This window comes from Notolabrus celidotus, chromosome 16 (assembly GCF_009762535.1).
Source record: "Notolabrus celidotus isolate fNotCel1 chromosome 16, fNotCel1.pri, whole genome shotgun sequence".
NCBI classification, from domain to species: domain Eukaryota; kingdom Metazoa; phylum Chordata; class Actinopteri; order Labriformes; family Labridae; genus Notolabrus; species Notolabrus celidotus.
Genome location: NC_048287.1, coordinates 6,674,049 through 6,690,999, shown reverse-complemented (window position 1 = coordinate 6,690,999; position 16,951 = coordinate 6,674,049). Strand labels below are relative to the sequence as shown.

The 16,951-nt window shown below is 39.1% G+C and overlaps 1 protein-coding gene across 2 annotated transcripts in view; it reads left to right on the top strand.

Moving 5' to 3' along the window:
* Positions 1 to 16,951, top strand: part of thrb (thyroid hormone receptor beta) — a 187,396-nt gene that overhangs the window by 20,532 nt on the left and 149,913 nt on the right. Inside the window, exon 1 of one of the 2 annotated variants that reach the window (XM_034704719.1) lies at positions 10,559 to 10,652. The exons of the other annotated variant lie outside the window; for it this stretch is intronic. The gene's annotated coding sequence lies outside the window, so the exon portion shown is untranslated. Of the gene's footprint in view, positions 1 to 10,558; positions 10,653 to 16,951 lie in introns of those variants that run through there. 2 annotated transcript variants of the gene reach the window in all.

The following is a 16,951-nucleotide window of genomic DNA, read 5'->3' as shown; positions in this document are numbered from 1 at the left end:
GGGTGATACTGAGGGTGTTTTTAAATGGTTTAAACAACTGGCCATGTATTTATGCCTCATCAGCAACATGGTGTGAAATGTGACACAAACAATCAAAAGTGGGGTGGGACTGTAATCCAATAAACCACGAGAATACTGCAGCAGCTTCAGTTGTCTGTTCTGTGGTTGTACAAATAAAGTGTGGAGTTGGCTCACGGGCATGACTCTGAAAATGGGAAACACACAACGTCCTCAAACATAAACCAACAAGGTGATAAAAACTACGGCTGTCAAACAATTATTTGAATCGCAGTTAATCCCAGAATTTCAATAGTTAATGATGATAAATCACAGGTTCAAAACTCTATTATTTTACATCTCTTAACAGTTTTAAAGTCCAAATTATCAACATAAAGCTTTTTTTATTACCATAGGAATCAAATAAATGTACTTCTTAATGTGATTTTCAGATGTATTACTCTAATAAATGCTGCACCAGTGTGGTCTGAAACCATGACTAAGCTTCACAGTGCTTATTCCAGAAATCCAGTGTTTATTTATTCTTAATGGATAACACAGTTACACATTATTATATATGCAGGAGTGCATCTACAAAATGTCCAGTCAGTGTCATTACTCCAAGATCATTTTGATTATGCACTGACGTCCAGTGATCCCTGATTCCAGGACATCCAGTACTCCTCTGTTTTAGTGAGGCATATGACCGGTCACAACATGCCAACCTGAGGACGCACCTTAGAATCCAGTCTTCCAGAGTGTACTTCCAGTAGATCTTAATGAGAACAGCTAAGAAAGGATCAACAGTAACTCCCTGAAGAGTTAATAAAGCAACTTCCCTAAGCCTCTGTTCATCTACAGGAGGAAGAGACATCAGTAGTCAAAGGCAGATAGCGCCCTCTGCTGTTTAAAAGGGCTACTTGAATTCATTTTTCATCACAGCTATTTGAGTTGTTACTTTCTTAGTTGTAGAAATTTTGTCTGTCTCACGAGGTGCCGTTCTTTCCCTACAATCATTCTCTATGATTGCATACCTCACCTTTACTTCAGAGCAGTGTTTCCCAAACTGTCCAGCCCACGTTCCCCATAATATAGATGCCAAAGACTTGTGACCCCCACTGTTCCTCAAAGTGATTTAATGTGGCTTCATTTAGCTGGTCTGCAGAAAATAAGCCTACCTATATGAGCATGTGTCTGTGTTTCCTGTGCCGTTATGAATTAACCTACTGCTACTGATGCTTTTGATAATTAGCTGTTCATTCATCCTAATCTTAGGAGTCATCTGACAAAAAGAAAGGCAGAAAACTCATTACATTTTCTATCGTCAAGGTTTTTTTTCAAGTTAAGTGACTATTTTTGTTGATATTTTTTACTATAATGGGTAAAATGTACTATTTTTAGATCACTTAAAAAGAACAAAAAAAAAAAAAAGGATGACATCTCACGCCCCCCATTTGTGTTTCACGACCCGCACTTTGGGAACCCCTGATTTTGAGTAGTCAAGGATTCTGCAGTGTGGGATCTGAACTTCAGGGCGTCACATGGCCTGTCAGTTTGTTTTATTGCTATGTTTGGTGTATGTCACATTTCAAGGCTTCCTGGGATATTGTAAAAGTGACATGAAGCTAACATCTGAATCTTTTCACAAACAGCTGCTAAGAAACAGTCATCCATGCTTACAAGAAATGCCTTAAAAAGTGTTTATTCTTGAGGAGGTACGTGACCCAGGTCACATGACAGTACATCCCCTGTGAAACTCTCTCATGTGTTGCGTTTTCAGTATCAGGTTCCCAACATGTGCTCAGGAATAATGGGTCTCTGGCTGAGGAAGCTCATTAAGCAAACACATAACAGCATCATAAAAATTGAATACTGCATGTACCTGTGGGTTTGTGGTCAAAGAGGCAAACACCTTGACTTTGCATGACTACAGCTGTGAAGATATTGAGTGTTAAAACTGGCAGTGGCTTTAACATTTCATACAAATGCTTTGAAAACTTGATATTCCTGGCTTGTTATTAAGAAGAATATGTTGAAAAAGTCAGACTTTGATTTTCAATAGTTGTAGTCATGTTTGTTCTTTGCCTTGGCATGCAAAGCGGGCCTCATTAAATAATGTGATTCTTGAAGCTATCGACTGAAGAAATTGGATTCGTCAAATAAAATGATGGTTGTTTGCTTTTTTCATGGAACATAGAAAACTTCACACATCATGAAATTATATATCAGAAAATCAATTTACACAACATTTTTGCAAATTTTTTGAGGTTACTTAAATTTTAGTTATTAAATAGGAACATAAAACGTATTATTATAATAAGTTATTTAGGGCAGCATGCACTCTTAAAGTCAACAATTCAAATCTTGGTATTGCTCTTTAAAATTTAAAATTAATTTGTACAAATGGATATATATTGCATTTTAGTTGTTTGCTCTTGTTTGTGTTTGTACGAGGATGTTATATTTTCAGAATGGAAATTTAACAAAAAAAAATACTTAAGTAAATTGAATTAAATTAAATTCAATGTACAATATGATAATAGCAATAGTAATAATAATAATACAACTGAAATGATGACAATAATAATAATGATATTAATAACAGTAATGATATTAATAATAATAACGGCAATGATTATAGTGATTATAGTAATAATAATGATAATAATGATAATAATAATGAATGTAGTAATAGTAATAATGATATTAATACCAGTAATAATAATAATAATAATAATAATAATAATAATAATAATAATAGTAATTATAGTAATAATATTGATAATAATTGTAATAATAAAAAAAATACTTTAATGTAATATATGTAATATACTGTAAATCCTCATAAATTGGATCCACATATTGCAGCCAGTATCACCCTACCGGTGTTCATTCACATACATGATAGGTTGGACTGAGAGAAAGATCTTACTTTTTAATGACAGATATGACCCAAATTTTCTCAGCCTTTATCCAACTTTCTTTCTTGGTGCCTGCTAACAAAAAGCAGCTTGTTCAGATAAAAAAGTAAACGTAACATATTCATACTATATGTACAGATGTCCGGAGGTGGAATCTTTCTCATGATCAATGAAGAGTTAAAAGGTGATGCCACTTATTTTAATACTCCAGCGAAGTTACCACCAACTCTCATCAGATGGTAATAGTTTCCCTCTAATGGCGGGGCTATCAGCGCTAATGTTTGTGACTGTGGTGTTCTTTGCATTGCGGCTAACATGCATTAAAAGAGCATATTGTGCTCCACATGAATGCAAAATGGCTCATTTAAACGTATGCAAACTACATCAGTGCATAGGAACACTAATTTCTTTACAGTGCAGTGTAAGGAGCATTTCACCCTCTGCACATGTAAATTAGACGTTGTCTTTTTGCAGTGTTTGCAAAGATGAGTGCATGCAAAAGCCATGCAATGCTCTTGTGAATCAGGTTCTCACTTTGCACTAAAATATGAATATTTACACTTCTCAGTCTAAGAGAACATGATGTAAAGGCCTGCCTCTAATACAAGCCTGCTTCATATGAACTCTTCAGGCGCTCCTTTGTGCCCACCACCATCAGACTGTTAAACAGTAACGGAGGCCACAGACTGCACCACGCTGACCACTGACCATCTTTATTATCTATTTGTATTTTTACTTATTTTACTTTATTTTATTTTACTTATTGAAACTCCTTCTTAATTGTACTTATGTGTGGGTTGCTGTAACAACTGAATTTCAATAATAATAATCAATAAAGTGATATCTTATCTTATCTTATCTTATCTTATATAGAAGCCTGGCACTTTCAACAGTAAAAGCAAATAAAGGCCCTGGTTTAAATAATGAGCATTAACAGTATAATATATATACTGTATATGTAGCATATGCATACACATTACATGATTGCCCATGTTTTCTCATTACATTTAAAGCGTTTGTCGAGGTAAACTGTTTTAAAACATCCTCTGACCTGGAAACAGTGTTCACTGATGCTTTGTTTGGGGATATATTTGCTGATACACAAAAGCTGCACAAAAGTGTACATTTTTATCATCTCAACCGTGTTCTGACATGAGATCAGATGGAGGAGAATGCCTCTCCAATATGGCGGTGGCAGAGATGTATGTGACACAGCATCTACATTTTTATATCTATCATTTTAAACACAGAGGAAGAAGTCACACAAAGTATTTTAATGTTATCTAACAGTTTGCCTGATAAAATATGAGACTCATGAAGGCTGACACAAGAATGTGTTTTGGTGCTGAACTGAAAAAGAGGGAACAAGTAGTTCAAGATCACTTTGGATGGTGAAATCTAATTCCATAAACAAATTGAGTTGAATAAATGAGCTAAAGTTACCGCCTCTAAGCCATTTATTCAAAACACAAGATTACATCAGAGTCTTACAAACAACCTGCTCCACCTTTGAGGACAAAAATATGTTTGACGTTTTTGTGCTTCACAGAAAACCTGACCGGCCTTGATTGGTAACACTCACAGCTTCGGATGATATTAAACTTGTTATCAAAACAAAGGATGATTAATATTTGTGTTATAAAGACTTTAACTGCTAAATGATTAAAAAGATGCAAACAGATCCCTTCATGGCCAAGGGAAAAATCGACACTTGAAGCATCCTGCTTTTTTAATTGCCAATCCTCCTTTAGAAGCACAAAAACCCTGGAAGGTGATAACCTAACTATTTTTAATATCCATATTAATGCCAAAGATAATAGTCCTCTGTTCTCATCTGGCAGCTGTTAAGTATGATGAGGAGATTGCGTGTCAAGTAAAAGCAGAGTTTATTGAGTGCATGGGCAGGGATTTGAAGGAAGGCGTTATCAAACCTGAACGTGAAATCAGTAAGTCATGCTGCAAAACTGAAATGCCACAGCCTTGATTAAAAATCCCCTTTCATGCTCAAACTCATAACCAGAATTCTCCAAAAACAAGTGATGCTAATGCCGATGTAACAAGGCCATTCATATTCTCTCATGGTCACTTTGTGCTACAGGGTTTAAAGAGCTCTGTGAATATTTCTTTCATTTAAAAATCTCTCCCTGACCTTCATGACAGACTGACTGTGTCAGAGTCAGCAGGGGCGGGCATAGAAGAATGGGTGAAAAGCAATTAACATTACAGCTGTAATGACTGGAGGTGTTGTCATTCATAAGAGTCAAAGGATTGAAAAATGCTGTATGGTGTTATTTCATTCAAAAAGAGACTTACATGAAGGTGATGTTGAAGAGTTATGAGTCTGCAGCAGAACTTTTGTCTCTGGTGGAGCCACGCAGTGTCCTTCCTTTAAAATGAAAGCTTGCAAGTTTCACTCCTGCAGTGATCAGTGTGTCCTTGAGTCAGTTATGAACCTCTCTCTCTCATCATAAGTACCTTCGTTAAAAGCTTAAAAGTTAAATACAACCCTTCATCTCTTTTTGTTCTGTCTGACATAAAAAAATATCTCAGCAACAATGAATTGTTCAGTTGACTTAAGGAAGATTAATAACCAACTATTTTCATAAGTATCCATGGTAGTGTTGTAAGTTAAATGTCAAATACTTGTTAGTTCCAGCTCCTGAAAACATTTGCATCCACTACTTTTTGTTGTTATTTCTTCAAGTGAGCGAAGAGAAGAGGCTCCCAAACTTTTCCTGAGGGCTCGTCTTTCCACGTCTGTGAAAATATTGTCAGCCCTGTCCTCCCCTCACCTTACACATCATCACATACATGTACATATCTGAAAAAAAACAACTCATCTTTAGATTTATTTGGAACGTTGTCTGCAAAAAATATGGTTTTGCAACTTCAATGTACAACATCAAACTGCTTTTTTTTTTAAACCTTGCCGTGCTTCCAGTCTTAACTCCAGGCCAATGGAATCACTGGTGTAGAAAACTGGTTTTTTTTTTATGTTGGTTGGATTAGAAAGCAATTCAAAGACATAACTCTGGGCTCTTTGAAGTTGTCATAAGCACTAAATTTAGTTTTTTGAATCCTGTAAGTGAATAGATCACGAAAACAACCATTCTCTTAAGTTACAGCTGCATCAGTCAGGAAATATGTTCAAAGCATTATTTTAACACTCCAACTTTCTGAATGTGACGATCTGCTGTGTCTGAGTCTTGTGTACAATTCAAAGGTTTACTGATTTATCTATACACCATGAAAATAATCATTCCGTAAAGCTGCGGCTGCATCCATAAACTCAGTAAAAGTCAGAAAAAAAGACTATCACCAAATATTTGAGTGAGAGATAAACATTGGCGGAGTCTGACTTTTTCGACCGAGGTTGCCCAACTGGGGCACCAACTTTTTGAATGGGTGGCTGTGTGTGGTAAACATTAGGGGCTTATCCCAAAACTAAGAGGGTTACATTCCACTAATCACATCGACTTCAACTTTTAAAAGACTATCAAAAAAAAACATGTTGTATGCTGGTATTTAATTTAAAACTTCAAAGGTAACTCAACAGAGGCTAAAGCCTGATTTATACTTCTGCGTTGAATCAAAAGCATAGCCTACGCCATAGCTCTGCGTAGCTCCCATACCTACACAGAGGCCTATGCATGTAGTCCATGCGCGCCTCCTCCAAAATGTAGCTTAACATTGAATCTACGCGGACCACAAGCCCTGTGATTGGTCTGCTTGGCGGCATTGTATTTCCTGCATTTACAGCACTTCCGGGATCCCCTCACATCGCCCATGTATTTCATCTCCTCTGATTTCTCCTATCCATTCTTCCCTGTAATTGTTTCTGTATGATAAACAGCAACATGTATTAGCTCTAAATGATCATAATAGACTCTGAATTGCTGCGAAAAAAGTAAACAGAGATCATAGCAGGGCCGGAAACACACAACCCAACACATCGACCACTGCTGCGTAGAGTCAACGCAAAAGTATAAACCAGGCTTAACAAAAGCATCTCCTTATTGTTGTCCGCTCTTTGTTTGATAGATGTTTAACTTTTAGTACAAACTTTAGATGTCAGGGTTGCACATTGATAATGGTCTGAAGGCCTGGGGCAACCAAACCTTACATGTAGGTGACTCACTCTGGCTGTCAGGCTTTGTTCTGATGTTGTGAATCTTAACACAAACATCAGAAGTTCTTCATGTTAGTGTCAGCAAAGGCCAACGCCTGATCCCTAAATGTTTCCAGCTGCAGATTGAGCAAAGATAGCAGACACACAGACACATAGTTTGACAGTATGTGCTCATGCACTCATGGTATCAGGGTTACTTTTAGGTATTTAAGAGTATTTCATTGTTCCTCTCTGCATCATTGATTAGCTTTGCTTCACCTGTAACCCACAGACTTCAACTTAAACTTGCAGTTAAAGATAAGGTAGCTTGTATCTTTCAGTAATTGTAATTTTACAGCTAAAGAAGGAGGTGTTATGTTTCTTTACGTTTCCTGCCTTATTATTTTCTTAAGCTTAAATTTGTTCCACCAAAGATTTACTTTGGCCGGCACATTTGGGAGCGTGTTGCTTCTGTATATTAGCATCTATCCCTGGATGTTTTCAGAAGCTTCCAGATTAAAGTCCTCCTGACAGGGTTTTAGTGGAGTCTTCCTAACAGATCCTCTAAAGTTTAGTCAGACTTGAGGGGGATTGCTCCTCAGCTCTGCGTACAGTTTGTTTTGGACTTCAAGTTCAAAACCTGGCTGGGTCATTTGAGGACACCCAAACTTGAAGACTCTCCAGCTCGGCTTTGGCTTGCTGCCTTGCCCACTCGTGCTCTTCCTGTCTGAGGCTGTGTGTGCTGGCTGCAGGGTTCCTTCTAGGATCTATGTCTCTCTATCTCTCCTCTGTTATATCCTCAGTCCTGACCAAACCCCCCATCTCTGCCAGAGAGATTCGATGCTGCCAAAATAACCCAGAGCAGGAAAGGTGTTCTCCAGATGTTGAGAGATTCCTGGTGTTTCCCAGGTGTAGAATTGAGCATATTTTCCCATCAGTAAATAAAGTAAACACAGATGTGACTGTGTATTCTGACATTTTACAAGGAAAGTTGATCATGTTAGAACAAATTATCCCCAGAAATCGTCTCAGTTACCTGCTGCTTCTCGTAGCTCCAGGCAGTTTTAATTTCACTCTGTGTTTGAAAGTGAAATGTGACTCTCCTCCGCGCTGTGACTCATGCTAAACTACTGTTTGGGTTCATTTCTGACCTTGGAAAAAGAAGCCCTTTTCAGCTGAAAATATCCTTCTCCGTCTCCATTCAGAGCATGCAGACCTTGAGTTTAACACCGATGATAGGTCCTACTTTTGCACATGCTGAGTTTTAAACAGGACCGCACCAGTCTGCCAGACTCTGTACGTTCAGCGGCTTCCTCCAGATGAAGACTGGAATTATAAATATTATAAATAGTCAACCCTTGTTTCTAGGGATGGGACATGATTTTCGAATGTACAAATAATTGTTCCCCTTTTTTTTTCATTTTAAAAGTACAATTTTTCATCGTTTTCACCAGTGCCTGGTTGTAATACGGTGTTTCCGCCAGACGGTGGAGATAGAGCGTCTGAAAGCTGTTTGCTAGCCGCCTTAAAGGTGACATATCATGCAAAATCGACTTTTGAATGGTTCTCTACCTGAAATATGTGTCCCTGGCATGTCTACAAACCCCCCAAGAATGAAAAAAATCCATTCTGCCCCTGTTTTGATTTCTCCACCTTTCTGTAAATGTGTGTGAAACGAGCCGTTTCAGACTTCAGTGTTTTTGTTACGTAACAACAATATCCGGTCTGTCACGGAGTCAGAGCTCGGAGCTTGTTCAGACCATAGACTGTATAAAATACAACTCAACCCCTCCTCTGTTTTTCATTACCTGCACAAATGTGTGCTAACAAGGAGCTTAGAAGGGAGGCATGCTAGTTGTAGGCTCTCTTAATAAACACAAAGGTCGTTTTTACTCCCCACGTCTGCAGATTTGAAGATCTAGTGGATGATTTTTATTTCTCATCGAAAAGTGCTAGGGCTAGTTAGCATAGCTACATAGCTACATGTCTTAGCTGTAGCTGTAGCTGTGTACCAAGACACACGTCGACATACTGACAAATAAAACAACAAGAAACAAAAAATCTGTGACCAATCGTTCAGAAAGGTCCTGCTGCCATTCTGGCAGAGGTCGGTTTTACTCCCCACGTCTGCAGATTTGAAGATCTAGTGGATGATTTTTATTTTTCATGGATAAGTGCTAGCGCTAGTTAGCATAGCCACATAGCTACATGTTCGTAGCTGTGTACCAAGACACACGTCAACATACTGACAAATAAAACAACAAGAAACACTAAATCTGTGACCAATCCTTCAGAAAGGTCCTGCTGCAGGCGCCTCTCCGTCAGGATCAGATTCTGGATCAGATTCAGAGGGTTGAAGTAACGCTAACTGTGGGCAGCCGTGTATATTCAGCCAACATGTAAACATTAGATCAACGTGCCACTTTCTGAGGGGGCGTGGTCAGAGGGAAAACAGACCGTTCTGAGGAGGGCTGAAGAAGAGGGTTTTTCAGGCATGCCAAAATCTGATTTCAAAGTGTTTTTTTGAGCATAAACTTTAAAGACATGTTTTGGGGACCTCTTAGACCAATATATATTGATGAAAAAAAGCGTGATATGTCACCTTTAAGTAACAGAAGAAGAAGAATAACTGCATTGAATAGCAAAAGAAGAAGAAAACATTTGCGACAGTCACTGTGATTTTCTCTGTTTCTGCATCTCACACTGCTACACACGTATTTCCAGAGACTGAGCATGACTGTAAAATATAAACACACACACCATGCCACGTCACAGAAACACAGGTGCAAAGATCAAGACGGACACTGTTGTGCCCGCTACTCGCAGCACTTCATCCTGCTGCTGGTTAACGTGCCACACAAATGGACCGTTAGCAGGACAGGTGTGTGTACGTGTGCACGCAGGAGGGATTATTCAAATAATCTCTGAATAGATGCCAATGATTATCGAATAGTATTTTGGCTTGAAATGCCCATCCCTACTTGTTTCATCTGTTAACATGAGGGAGGCGGAGTTTAAGACCTATACTGCAGCCAGTCAGCAGGGGGAGCTCTAAATCTTTTGGCTTCACAGTCAGTGAACACATCCATACACTGTATATTAAAATGAACGCCATGTCAGATACTGAATATATTTATCAGTCATTTCCTGTTTCTGTTTCTATTTTATAGTAAACGAAAATGTATATGTTTACTGGCCTCCAATGACTAGGTCTGCTAAATGATAAACTTAAATTAAATAAGAGTGACGACTGGATAAAAAACAGGCTGAGTTAGCAGTTTTGAAGGTTCTTGCTGGAGTGTTTTTTTTTTATGCTATATTGCGTAGTGTTATCAGGCACCGTGTGCAGATAAACAGCTTAAAGGTGATTTGTTTTATCAGCAGCAGCTCCACTGCTCGTAGCCATGTTGTTTTAGCCACATTGTTTCTTTCTCTTGACTTCCTGAAGCATATCACAGAGCTGACTTCGACGCAGGAGGAAGTAAAACTGAAAGTTATGCAGAGAGGAAGCGATCACACACCACCCTTCATGATACACACTGTCTGACTTAGCGGCTTGTTTCAGTTAAGTTAGGCGTTCTGTAAAGTCTACGGAGCTGAGTGTGTGAGTGTACAGAAGAACACAGGTCAGACAATCCTCCTTTTTCCTCTCTGTATTTTCCGTTGACATTTACATGACTCAGTGATCCTTCTATCTTTTCTTGTTCTTTATATTATGTCAGTGTCTCGTACATGAGTGTGTCTCTGCTCATCGGTTCATGTTAAAATCATCTCAAGAGAGATACATCCTGCAAAACACTGGATTCTGAGTAAGCGGGTACATCTAAGTCGCTATGTTTTACTTTAAAATATCCTGTGACATAATTATTTTTTATGATAAAAACAGATCAGCATAATAAAACAATTATCCACAACAATGGTTCATTTGTTTCAGAACGCCTGCAGAGGAAGCATGCAGACAAAGTTGTATTTTCAGTTTCTTGAAAGCTTGAAATAGATTTAGAAGAAAACACATTAGATATGAGAGGATGAGGCTTGAAGACTGCTCACTCACTTAAACAGTTTTCAGAACTGAATCCATTTTTGTCTTTGCAGCGGGATTTTCAGAGACGACACATTAGGATAATTAGATTTACAGACATCTAAGTAATCAGATGATTCAGGCTGATCTGGAGGAAATGGCTGAGAAGTAAACAAAAGGCTTTTCAGCCACAGCCCTCCGACTGCTCTTAGTGTTGGATTGAGACTAAAGCAGATTTAGTCTTGTACCTGAACCTTTTGTTGCAATTAGTCCTAAGCTTATTGAAGGTTTATGTCAACTTAACCCTGTGCTGAAATCTGCTCTGGTGTCGAAAGGAAAACCAGAGCCTTAATCACAATCTGTGCCTCTCCGGTTGAATATTCAAACATTTTGAGATTCAGAAAAGTTTTTCAGTTTGCTGGGAGTTTGTTAGAAAAGCTGGGAAGATAGTTTGTTAGCATGAGATATGATTGGCCCGATAGAATAACCACAACAGGAAACAACAAATTCTGTGTCATAAATGTACTGCTATGTCTCTTACCCAGTGACAGCTGGGGTTGGCTTCAGCCCCTTCTGACCCTGAACAGGATAAGTGGTCTAGATAATGGAGGGATGGATGGGTAATTGTATTGAAGCCTAGTAAAGGTATTTTCTTCTGGGTGTACTATTATTGGCAAATAAAATCAAGTGTTTGTAGTAATAAATTGTGGCTTTAATTAAAGATCCAAAATAGCATTGCACTGCAAAAAAACTGTGGATGACGCACCTCTATCTCCTCCCACTGTAAAAAAAAAATGAGGCCAAAATACTGTTGCGTGGGACTTAATATATATTGCCTTGTGCACAGCACTGTTAGTCCTCATAACTTGGTACAGGTGATAGAAGACTGAATCGCCTCCTCTTCTTATTTACACCACACAGGTTTCACCCAAGCCTTCATCAGGTTTGCTGCAAACCCGATGTCTTATTTGTTGATTTGACTTTAGACCAGCAGTGAAGCGGCTGTAAATAAGATGAGTAAACTCTTCTCAAAGATTCAGAGTATTTAGTGTGACTGTGGCCTCGTTCTCGTTTGAAAGTTCAGCGGTGCTCTCTGAACTCACTAAACCTACAAGGTTGGCCGTTTTTAATTGCCATTTCGGCAAAGCGGGCCAGAACTAATGTGCGCTGTATTCGGGTTGAAAAGAAAAAGTTCTTTGACATTTCTCTAAGAGGGACCCCTGCGGATTGGAAAACACTGCTGCTGATCACAGAGGTTACTGTGCAGCATACAAATTTAAAGTTCAGAGCAGAGAGCAAACTGTGCAGCAGTGCCCAAAAAAGCACACACACCAAACACACACACAACTAATAGCGTGGCACATAGAATTAGTGTGTTTTTCCAGTATAAAAGACAGGCAGGGTGCTGGCAGCAGACTTTAAAGTTAAGCTGCAGATTTGTCTCATAAGGTCGACCTTTTATTTTTCCAGACTGTTATTTGTCTTCTTCTGTAGCATTTCGGCCCACGTTGATCTAAACAAGCAAACTCAAGAGCATCTCCATGGTAGCTGATTGGAGCAGCATCAGGGACGCTAAAAAAAAGCTGTAAAGCAGATTTTTAATTATGTGGAGTTCATTGCACTCTTACATAAACAATCCACAGCAGCAGCGTTGTCAAGCATTATGCCGGCCCAATGATGAGAGTATCATTTCTCCAGACTCAGACCACCCTGTGATGACACAGTAATGTATCAGTGTAAAGAACACCCAGTGTGCCCTGATGACTGAGCAGTGATTAGCTTATTTCATTAAGTAGCCTACACCACCTCTAATCTTCTTCTGGTGGCCTAATCCTCCTCCAGCCTTCGGAGCAAGAACACTGTTACTTTTCATTGTGGTGCTTTTTACAGTGATTAGTCATTATCGGCCCGGTTCAAGGGCCGTCAGTGCTGCCAGGCTGCCTGCTGTTTACTCAAGTCCAGACTTAAAGAAATGAAATGCTGCTTAGTTTAATGGAGGAGAAATACCAAATTCATAATGTCAGTGATTTGTATTTAAAGTGAAAAATGTTCGAGCATGACGAGGGCGTCTTTTCATTTTATAGTTTAGCCTCTTCTCCATCCGTTAACATGGAGGCAGGTTTATGACCTATACTGCAGCCAGTCAGCAGAGGGAGCTCTACATGTTTTGTCCTCAAAGCTAAAGAGCTCATGTAGTATCTGTTTTTATGAACAGTGCATGGTGTGGATGTAGCCTAAATGCGATGTGATGGATGCTCACTTCCTGGTAGGACATGATGTTATAGGGAGGGGGGCGTACTTTGCTGTTGTCTTGTTAGCTTGCATTTTAACTCAGCTAATGTTACAACCTCCTTAAACACCAAAAACATCACGAGCCACAAAATCAGCTGCAGACAAGAGCTCAACAGGAGTCTAGCTGTAGTTCTTTAGGAGGTGACCCTCCATGTTATCCAAACCTTGTAACATATAAGTCTGTCACTACAATGTCAGATTCAGGCTCCTTTAAGTTTAAGAATGGCACTAAGCTTTGCTTTGTGGAGAACACAGTGGCTGAGGAGGCTTCATCAATTACAGGACTCTACAAGGGTGTGACCTCAGTGGTTTGGCCCCCCCCAGGAAACCTTACTAGCTACTCCAGGTGCCACCTCATAATCCTTAACCATGATTGGCTCTCTGCCCAGTCAGATGCAGGACTTGAGGTCAAACCAACGTATTCAGCAGTTTTGCAGCTGAGTGCTGGAAGCTGGCGTTGCTTTTGTAGGAACTTTTTATGGTGACTTTTAGAATAACATTTTTATTTAATCAGTAGATGTCACTCATGAAAGCTTGACATGTTCCAAAACTATTTTTTTTTTCAATTGAAAGTCCTATACACAAAGTTAGTAAGTAAAGGTTATTTATAGAGCACCTTTTTCTGAACATGCATCCCAAAGTGTTTCAAAAAAACAAAATAAAAAGCAAAAACTACAAGAAAGCAAATAAATACATTAAAGCAGACATATACAGGTCACACAAAGGTGGTCTAAATAAATGGGCCTTCATCTGCTTAAAAAAAAAAAGTGCAGATCCAAAGTTTAGAACATGCAGCAACCTCCGGTCTCAAAATATGAAGCCAATGCGGAAATGCTAAAAAGTGTAGTTCCTCCAGCGTCCACTTGAGGCTGGCTGCAGAAACACCAGAAACCACATAAACACCCATTCAAAGCAGACAATCTTTACAGCAGAAATAAACATGTTTACAGCCTGGTTCAAAAAACGGCTCAGGTCTATGTAGCTAATTCTCTATCGGCACATGACTGACTTGACTGACAGGCGTGAACACTGTAGCTGTTGGCTAGGAGGCTCAAACACCGCATCTTTACGTCACACTAAGTTTGATTTAGTTCAGCATTACCAATATGGCTCCGGTTCAAACCCTGATCAGGGGACCTCAGAGTCCTGCTGGAGTTATGTGACCTCAGTAGCTCTCATATAAGCTGGAGTTTGACCATGCAATGCTCTGCACACAGTCACATTACGACTTTGTTTAGCAGTTTAAGTTGCATGATTGGTAAACACAGAAAGGGTCACGAAAAAGTCTTCTGGCCATGCCTCTGCAGCAGAAGTTGGGCCACTCCAGTTATAAAAGTCTGGACACACTCCAGCTCAAATATGTATCAACCACAGAATGTATAAATAATGGACGTAGTATCCATGATGTCACCCATCTGTTCCTAAGCGCTGTTTTGAAGCCAATTGTTGGCGGCAGCCATATTAGTAATGCAGAACTCAACCAAACTTAGTGTGAGGTAAAGAGGCGGGTTTGAGCCTCCTAGCAAACAGCTATATGTTCCCGCCAGTCAAGTCCACCATGTCCTTATTTTGGCAAAAAATCTTAATATCTTCTGAACCAATATGTTAGAAAAAATTCGCCACACGTACAGTGTGTGCCGATAGAGATATTAGCTACGTAGAGCCAAGCCTTTTTTTTAACCTCACATGTGAGAGCCTGAACCGATCCTTAAGGTCCAGTGTGTTCTCCTTGGATCCTTTGCCAACAAGAACTTTTGATTCAAACTTTCAGCCGATCCTGTGAAGATATGCTTGAGGAGGAAATACTTTGATGTAATAAGTAGAGCAAGGGGAGTGTCCGTACTACGCCTTATTTTCACAGCCGACACTTTGACTCATCATTGTTAGAAAGCACACACGTGATTAAAAAGTTTCACGATGGCTTTGCTCCAGTACTCTTGCATGCTCCAAACCTGATCCTCCCCTGTGTGGAATGCTGTCTTAATTAATGTTATGGAGTACACCTGAGTTTTTCCTGCTATGACGTGTCTGATAGTCTGCGGTGTCTGCTGTGGTTCAGCATTATGAAAGAACCAGGACAGCTTGTTTCTAAAAAAAAAAAAAAAGAGTATTATAAAACTCTCAGGTCCCTGCTTGGTGATGTCGTGTCTCTCTGACAACCTGTGATTTATTGTGCAGCCCTAGTTTTGGGAAAGGTTGTCACTTTCTTAAAATTCATGTTGTAAAAAAGTTTGTGATTTTTAAATTGTACTGTGAAATGTGTTTTATCTTTCAGCGCTGTCATAGTTATGCACGTTATTTACCATGCAGCAAACTAAAGTGTACTCCTTATGTCTCTGTCTCTTCTATGTGGCTGGATTGTGATGATCAACCTCTGACATAACTGCAGGTAAGCCTATTACTCATTATTTAATATATACTCGTCTGAATTCAATTTTCAGGTCTGAGCCTTCTCTTTCTTCATCTACTGTTTAGTTTTCATGTGAGTAGGATGTCATAAACCCTTGTTCTTTAGTGTTTAAGACCAACATGTGTCTGTCGCTCAGAGTATTGAAACAAAGTGGGTCACATTTATTATTGTTTGGTGCTCTCCCCACATAACGGCCAGTTCAAGCCCTATTACACTAACTGTAACTGTGTTACCAGGGGACCTCATGTGACTCAGACACGAATCCCTCTGTCTGTGTTACGTGCAGATTATTTGCATGGAGTGAGCTGAGTCTGTATACAGTTGAATTGACTGAGATTACACAGGACTTAAAATCAGGACTGTGTAATATTTGCTCTCTAGTGTTACTAATAATTGACAGTCACATAATAACCGTTGAGCCTGTTGGAAGACGGGACTAATTTCTTTCCCCCTGCGTTCGTGTGTTACATCCATCTCACCACTTTGAGATCTCACTAAGCTTTGACTTTCTGCTGCTTGTTTTCAAGATGTGTAATGGAAAGAGACACTGAATTTGTGTTTAACATGTAAATAGAAATAATGCCCACACTGTAAACCCGAACAGTTCTTCTAACTCATAGCCATTAAGGGTACAGCTCTCTAAACCAGCTATTTAGTTGAACCAACAATTCATTATTGAGTTATCCGAACGATAAATGTTGTTTTAATTATATGTGAATCAATTTTATTGAGTTAATATCCATGTCCAAATAACAACTTTTGAGTGTACAGAGGGACGCTGCGTATGACGTCATCAGCGTCCTCAAGTAAGTCTTCACACACTTGAAAAACCACAATGGCTGTGCTTCGCAAAGCGGCAAAACTAGACTTCAACTTGTTCGGGTTTACAGTGCAGGAATTAAAAAACTTAGATTTTTTAACCAAATCACAGAGATGCTGAGTCACCCGGGATTCACACAGAGTCGACGGTGTACGGGTTAAATGTCAGTCTTTTACTGGTTGAATTGTTTGCTGAAAAAATTTGAATTTGCGTGAACATTTTTTTTTTTTTTGATAATTCATGGCAACAGATTTCAACAGGATAAAGATTAGCAACATCCTGCATAACCACGACCAATTATATTTTGCAATAATGATGCTTAGGTAGGTATATCAGCTCTGTTTATGAGCTTTTTTACTTTTTGACAACTTTTAACATATTA